Source organism: Chiroxiphia lanceolata, chromosome 2 (genome assembly GCF_009829145.1).
Source record: "Chiroxiphia lanceolata isolate bChiLan1 chromosome 2, bChiLan1.pri, whole genome shotgun sequence".
Lineage (NCBI taxonomy): Eukaryota > Metazoa > Chordata > Aves > Passeriformes > Pipridae > Chiroxiphia > Chiroxiphia lanceolata.
The window spans coordinates 61,783,478-61,791,587 of record NC_045638.1 but is presented as its reverse complement, the minus strand read 5'-3'; the positions used below and the strand labels follow the sequence as shown (position 1 = coordinate 61,791,587).

At 37.6% G+C, this 8,110-nt stretch overlaps 1 long non-coding RNA gene across 1 annotated transcript; it reads right to left on the bottom strand.

Moving 5' to 3' along the window:
• Positions 1–3,779: 3,779 nt before the first annotated feature.
• Positions 3,780–7,611, bottom strand: LOC116782764. The gene is made up of 4 exons (XR_004355345.1): positions 7,325–7,611; positions 4,677–4,817; positions 4,193–4,372; positions 3,780–3,997 (listed from the first exon to the last, which is right to left on the bottom strand). It is a non-coding gene; the product is annotated as an uncharacterized LOC116782764 (long non-coding RNA).
• Between the last annotated feature and the right edge of the window lie 499 nt (positions 7,612–8,110).

The following is an 8,110-nucleotide window of genomic DNA, read 5'->3' as shown; positions in this document are numbered from 1 at the left end:
AAACAGATGAAAAACTCTTTCTTTCTTTTTTGTGCTAATGGTCTGAGGTATGCACTCATGTGCAATCACAGAGTGATCCAGTTCTATTAGTCCCTTTATTTTCTCTTTCTTATTCTCTTTGTTCTTGTTTCCCTTGATTATTACCACAAGGGGTGCATTTGACATGGGCAGAAAAGAGAGAGAAATGCGACATCCTCCAGCAACACCACCTTCCTGTACTTAAGTTCTTGATTGTTTGAAAATGAAAAGCACCAAAACAAGTCCAGAGGAACAGAAAATATTTGAATTGTTTGTTAGAACCAGAAACTACACTTCATTGCAACAGTTACATTGCTAAGCCAAAAGCAAACTCAGTAGAATAGAAGGAAGGTCCAGACTTACTGATAGGACCAGAAATGCTTTGCAAATACAAATTACCACAAAACCAGTTAAGCTGGTTTGAAATACTGACCTAATAACGAATTTGAATTCCAGGAATGGTATAAATCAGTCATGGTTGGAAGGGTGTTCTGCCTTCCTTTTGTTTTCTGTCTCATCTTTGTGAACATTCTGTGTGTACATCATACCAAAGGAAGAATTAATTGTCTTCCATGTTAGAGGGCAGAAAATAAGAAAGATAGAAAGAAAAAAAAAAATAAATCCATGAAAGATCCCAGACAGTGTTTATGCTATACCATGCTTCCTCAAAAGTGCCTTTTGTAAAATTACCTTAAACAGGTAAACTCCTTGAAAGGTTGAAGGTGTACAAAAGCAAATATTGTGATAATAGATAGCTGCAGTCACATAACAGGCATGTAGCGGTGGAGCTCACAGCTGCTTCTTTCTCTGGAGTAAGACATGAAGCACTAAAAACAGCAACAAGCTCTTAGCAAAGGTACCACAGATGAGACGTTTTATCAAAAAGACAGGCTAGTTCTTGGAGAATTTCCAATCCCACCACCCCATTTAATAGAAGACATATAGAAGCATGTACTGAATACAGAGACTACATTCTCATAGAGCTTCTTATGGTAGGTGCTGTCAAAACCACATAGAAATACATCCTCTTTGATTTAGCTGCATGCTGGTTTGCTGGGGGTTTTTTGCAAGGTCTTTTTTTGGTGGGTGTTTGGTTGGTTGTAAGGCTTTTCATAAAGAACCTCTTTACTGATATGCTTCAGCTAGATAACTGTGGGAGTAAAGACATAGTTTCCTCCAAATGTCAGCCTGTGTCTGGAACAGAAGTTGAATAACTGAAACTAGAAATAAAATACAAATGTTTTCATTTAACTTATTAGTCCTCTGAGATAAACACAGAAGAAATCCAGTTAGATACCTGAAATATCAGTTTTTGAAAATAAGTTTGCATGTATTCTTTTATAAACATTTGTCCTTTTCCTAACAAATAAAATATTCACTCTTTGACCACAGTTGGCTAAATCTGTCCAAATCAAAATTCAATGTTTTCTAAACTCCCTAAAAAAGCTAAAGGGGGAAATACCAAAGGAGTATCCTGCTTCTGCCTTTGAAAAAGACTTTAAAATTTAACTGCATATGTAATTCTTGCATACATTCAAATATAGAATTCAACTGAATGTATTCCATGGCATGTGGTCTTATTTTTCAATTCAGTGTTGTATAGAAGACCATGATGAGACAGTTTTTGGTGTGCTATTCTATTTGCATCTCCATGCAGGGGCCATGTAGAGATGACTAGGTGCCTGCCCATTAAGATAGGCACAACTCTCTGCCTGGAGGTGCTACAATTTAGGAAAAAAGAAAAAAAAAAGGTAACAGAAAGTGCTGAAAGGAAGGAAGTTGTTTCTCACCTTCCTGTATTGAGAAACCAAGATCTAGAAAAAAAATATTGGCTTATTCTGGAATTTTTAAAACAAGTACAGACTTAGTTATTCAAAGTGGTAGTCCCGGGCTTGAACTATAAAAACATTTTGTGTGGGAGCTGCTGACATTTCCATCCCACAATAGGAAGTGGACTTTCTGTGTCCTATTTCTATCATCTGCCTGTACAGGATTTTGATTACTTCCCTTGCTAGGACAGCTGTTAGTGAACTAAAAATACATCTGCACATCCAAGTACAGGTGGGATGAGGTTTCAAGAAAAAAAATCACCATTTTAGTATTATCTTAATCATTTGTGATTTGGTTATTTGTTTTTCTGTTTAAAGAAGTGCCCATCCAATGCCTTAGGCAAATGTGCATAAAACTTGAAACAATCCCATCAGTGTTTTCTGAGGACTAACGAAGCAGCTGGTTTGAAGAGAAAAAGCTTTCACCTGGGACCCTGATTGCTCCCAAAGCAGCTCTTTTCCTCCCACAAAGGCCCATTTCAGCAAACCTGCTGGAAGTCTTATGTGACATATAGACTCCCCGGGTAAACCAGTCTCCAAAATCTGCTTTTACCTTCTCTGGCAGCTTTGCTACTCCAGAGATTTCTGAGCTTCTGTTCTTTGCTCTGATGAAGAGATGTGTGGTGGTCAGGATAAACACATGGAGTAACAGAACAACAGCACATTTAATGTGGATGTGAAGATGAGCAGAAAGAAAGTTAAAGCATGGATATTTTGAGGAGATAGGAGGACATAGGTGTCCATTTGTGTTAAATAAAAAATAACTTCTTTAAAACATACTTTTGCCTTTGCTCTGCCAATCAGCATGTGTGGGAATTAAACATATGGAGTGTGTCTGAAGTTTGAAGTTTTTTTCAAAAGAAATGAACTTTTAAAAGTTCATCTCCTTGTGTCTGATTGAACGCCTTCCGAAAAATTAGCAATAAGACAGCTAAGGAAAAGTTGGGTTCTCTTTGCTAGAGAGCTAGGGGATTATCAGTGTGTTTTGAGGCTCACACAGTGATAGAAGTCATTTGTGTCTTCACATTACAAAAGCTAAGTCAGCCCTAATTGTAGTAATGATTTAGCAGCAGATTTCCCTATCATAACATTCAATACTTATATTGATATAAGCTTAGTAAGAATAATTTGGTGGAATGGAATTTAGATCTAGATTTAATTTACATGAATGTAGATGTCTAAAGAAGAGATAGATATATACATTTCCTATGCACTTAAGAGATTTAATCAATACAGCCAACGAAGCCTAGAGAGCAAATCAAAGGCCAGCCTTTAAAAGTCTACCTAAGAGTAAGCTGAATTGCTCTCCAGGCTCCTCAGATTGTCCTGATCTACAGCCTCCTCCAAAAGTGCTAGAGGACCACAGGATCTTCTTGTCCTAGAATTCAGCAATGCACTTGCATATGGACACAAAATCCCTTACCTGGAAAGTCCTTTCTGTATACCTTAGCATAGTGAGATGGGGTCAAGGCTACTTGTAAAATATAGGGTTAGAGGCAGTCTGATTTCAGAGCAGCAGTTTCTTAATTTAAGGGGCTTCCCTCAGACACTTACCTCCCTATTTAGGTCTCAAATGAAATTAGTGATATTTTTCAGAAGGCCCGAGTACTCTCAGTTCCTGGTGAAGTCAACATTCTCACATGATAAGGGAAGTTTTAGAATTTGTTTGGGTAGCAAGTCTAACTGTAAAAGGTGTTGCCATATTTATTTAAAATTTAAAAGAATTGTATTTGGGTGTATACTGACACCCAATGATGTGAAATCAGACACTGATAAATTTTCAACACTACAAAACTGAATAAAACTTATAATCAGAGCAAGATTTTTAAAAATGGTAAAAGCTTTCTCTAAAAGAATCAATAACCTATTTCACGAATAAAAACTCATAATGAAAGTTTTACACACATTGAAAGAATGGTAATGGATGAGAAATTTTATGAGAAAATTTTAAACTCAAAGATGGAGTTCCAACAGCACCTTATATTCAGTACGTTGATATCAGGGTACTCAGTGCCCTGTATAACCTCAGCAAATGAACTTCAGGACCGCCTTGGGATTGTCTTTGTGCTGTGACAAAGAGAAGACTGGAGAACCACTTCTAGGGCAAAGGAGCCAGTAGCATACAAGTGTGCACAGAGGGAAGGGAGTGCCTGGAAAAGAAAATGTTTATGGATATGAGGATTTCCACAATTATATTTGTGGATATTTGTCTACCTGTAGATAAAGAATCAGACCAGAAGCCTCTCATTATTACATTAATATTGCACAGAAATAGTTTGGGGATTCTGTGTTCATTCTTACATACAGGTATAACATATGTGCACACACATGTAAATATTACTTACAGTTGGAGGTACGCTTAATGTGGTTCTTCTCTTGTTCTGGTATACATCAGAATAATGTATTAAAGTTAGTGGAGCTCTAAGTGTCAATAGGATGAGCATAAAGGTTTTTTTATTCCTGGTTTTAGGTGTTTGGGTCTTCCTTATTCGCTTGCTTCCTTCCTTTCTGTAGTGAAGCAGAACCTAAATGCAGTAAAAGTCTGTGATTTTAAAAAATAAAAATTAGAAACCAGTTTTAGCATATAATTGTTCCTTTCCTTCAACGATGTAGTAAATGTTGTCAAATGCACTGTGATTTTAACTTCAGTCTTACTCATAACAGTAGTATTTAATTTTTATTTAATTTCATAAAAGCAAGTAGACTTAATCTGAATCACGCTGTTGTAAATAAAGGGAGAATTGAGTTTTGAAAGATAACATCTTGCTGTCTGTTCCATAGCTGTCCAAATGGATGAAAAAACCTGTTATGTTCGCCCAGACCATGTACCTTTAAAAGCGAACTGTCAGTGATTCATGGAGTTCCAATGAAACATGCAGCATTTATAATGCTGCTACATATGTGAACAACTCTCTGTACATGAATGTCATTTAGGTATAAATGTTCTAAATTGACTCAAGCATGTTTCTTCTGCGAAAACAAACAAACAAAAAAACCCCAATCAACCAAACCACCACCAGCAACAAAAAAAGTAAATTATATTTAAATATATAGTAGGTACCTATTAGATATTTCAGGTTGAATTCACAAAAAAGTTCCTGGGAAAAAGAGGGGAAATTTTATTATTGCCTCAAGGGGTGCCTCATTTAAAAAAATAAAATTTAAAAAAACTCCAACCAACCAACCAACAAAAAACCCCACAAACCACTAGTGAGAAAATCTTAGAAAGAGATTTTATCTAGCAGTTCAGGAACTTACTCAGGATGTCATACACCCAAGTTAAAACTACTGTCCCTCTGAGGTGTTTTGAGTCTACATCATGAAAAAGAAGAACTTCAGGAATAGTCATTCCTGAATAGTTTTATGAGATAAGAAGACGTGGGACATATTCAGTACTTCTTGTCTTTAGAGAAGCCATAAAACATTCTTTGAAGTTTTAATTGGAGATTTTGTTGGAGCTCAACTTGTAATCAAAGTGAAAAACTAATCTTTTAGCAATTAATTTAGTTTTAATTTTCACTCACTCCTTACACTGCATGCAATGTGACAAATGAAAGGATGACTGCCTCTGAATATCTTCAAAGCTGATGGCTAAGATACTGTTCTTCAGTACTAGAGCTCAGTGACAGTATTGCCTCTACCTTTTTGACCTTCAAGTGAATTAGTGAAGCATTTCTTACAGTATTACTTGTTATCCATTTTGCACAGGGAAACAAGACTTGAGGAGAGTGAGCATGTGAAACTGGTAAGGGCACCTGAAGAAAAACTGAGTTTAAAAGCAAAAGGAGAAAGATGGAATAGAAACCAAATATCATAAGCAAAATTTGTATCCCATTATTCCTTCCTGCCTGTTATCAACAAGTACTTCCATCCTTATCTGGTACAAAGCAAACAGACTTTCAGATAGAGCAAAAGGTAGGGCTGACAGTTCTGCAGCCAGCTCAACAGTAGCAGTCTTTATTGGGTGCTATCTGCAGCACAAAAACCAAGCTGCATTTCCCTTTTAAGTCCTCTTATGGAAACAACTCATAACTAGTAATGATTGATGCGTCTTTTATCAAGCACACATAGCTAATCCAGTAACTGGATCTTTCACATTTACATGGCATTTTCAAGCTCATGAAGAACAATTAAAGCCAGCCACTGGGACACTCCCTTTTTTATCATAATTCACCAAGGACTGGGGCTTCAATCATTGTATCTTCTAAAGCTTTACAATATTTTTCTATGACTATAAAGGAGTTTTCTATTCTGCAGATTTTAAGACTGTAGTCAGAGGTTTTTGTTGCTATTGTTCACAGCTGAAGGAGAAGGTTATTTATTTTACTAAGATAAGGTTTCCAAAACATCCTGCTTAAAAAAATACAGCAAAACCAGATGATGTTTTCTCTCTTTTTCTAGTTATCTGTTATTTTCTACAGAAACTGAAATGTCATCTTGCCTCCTGGATAAATTATCTTTTTGATTAAAACACAAGCGAAAAATCTCCAAGATATAAATAAAGGTCAGATGAAGAGGTTCAGTTTAGCACAGGCATTGCTAAACACAAAGTTGTTCAGCTGCACTTTCAAAAACTTGTATATTTTCCTTTTCTTTCTTTGAACACTCTCACGACTCTTATGCGATGCTGTTTTCCAGTAGAATCACCAGGGCCAGAGCATGGGCCCAGGCACTAGTATTGCAGTTGCTCTTCATGTTAGTCCTTAGCACAGCACTGTCCTCTGCAAGCTCAGTCCATCTCAGACAGTGCCCAGGTAAAACCTGGAAGGTAGCTCGGGTCAAACAGTATTCCCACTAATCAGTTTGTTTGCAGTTACATTATTTAAATGTTAGAGTATCTAGCCACTAGCTATGATCTATACTGTGCTGAGGTAGTATAGATGTAGTCTTATTGTCAGACCAGAATTTCACTCATTTCATACACCATCTGACCTTTTCAAGCACGTCCAAAATGAAGATTAAAATTGGAAGTTATTTCATTTATACTCATACACTAAATTGAAGACGTGGTTTCAAATTGCTTCAGTGCCAGATAATTGTGCTTAAATGTTACACCCTGGTTCAGAAGCTCCACGCTTTTACCAGGTGTTACACTTTAATTTTGGACTTCAAGAGATTTTGCCTACACAAACTCTCGCAAAGTCTTTGATTCTTTGATACCTTGAGTTCACATACAGAGAAAAGGCTACACGCTTTTCTCTAGGAGACTTCAATTGGTGAGAAAATAGGTGTTTTGGCAAAAAGAGTTTTACAGAAACAACATGCAAACCAAGGAAAAGCATTTCACTACAACACCCAGTCCAAAGAACTCAATTCACAGAAGCATTGGACTTAATAGCAAGTTACTAGGCAAACACCAACCCAAACTTAAGTGAAATTCAGAAAATAAGTGTTTAAGTTGCCCAGAAGAGGAAAGAAAGAGAGATTAAGAGAAGAAATAATAAAGAGAGAAAGAGAGGACAGAAACACATAGTTACCATTTAAAAGGTCACAAGTTGACTGGCAAGGAGAACTACAGGCCAAGGCAACATGGAAACCTCCTGCGTGTCTGTTTATAGACTTTGGCTGTTGTGGCCACTCCCTCTAGCCCGGACTTTTGGTTTACTGACCACTCATGGTCCCACTTGCCAAAGTGAGGGGTACCACAGACAATTAGGGGGCACAGTATGGGTGGGCCACCAGGCAGACCTTATTGACAGCCTAGCTACACAACTTTCCCTGCCATGTGCTCTGGGCCATATTTACTGCAGGCCTAGGCCTAGCCCTTCTCCCCCCCACCCCCAGACATGAGTTTATTTGACCCATCACTCAAACTACCCGGTGAGATACGAATCTGGTCTCTGACATAAAGTATCTAAGCTTGCAATATTATAAGAAACTTTTCTCCTGGGTTCAATGAACACCACTGCTGTGGTTTAACCTCAGTCAGTAACCAAGCTCCATGTAGCACCTCACTCACTCCCCTACCAGCAGGATCGGACAGAGCATCAAAAGGGTAAAAGCTAAAAAACTCATGGATGAAGATAAAGACAGTTTAATAGGGAAGCCAAATGCTGCGCACACAAACAAAGCAAAACAAGGAATGGGAGGGCAAGTGTTCACCCACCTCCAGGAGAGCAGGGCTTCATCACACGTAATACTTACTTGGGAGGACAAATACCATTACTCCAAACATCCCCCCCTCCTCTTTCTTCCCCCCCGCTTTATATACTGAGCATGATGTCATACGGTCTGGAATATGACGCTTTGGTAAAAAATCCCTT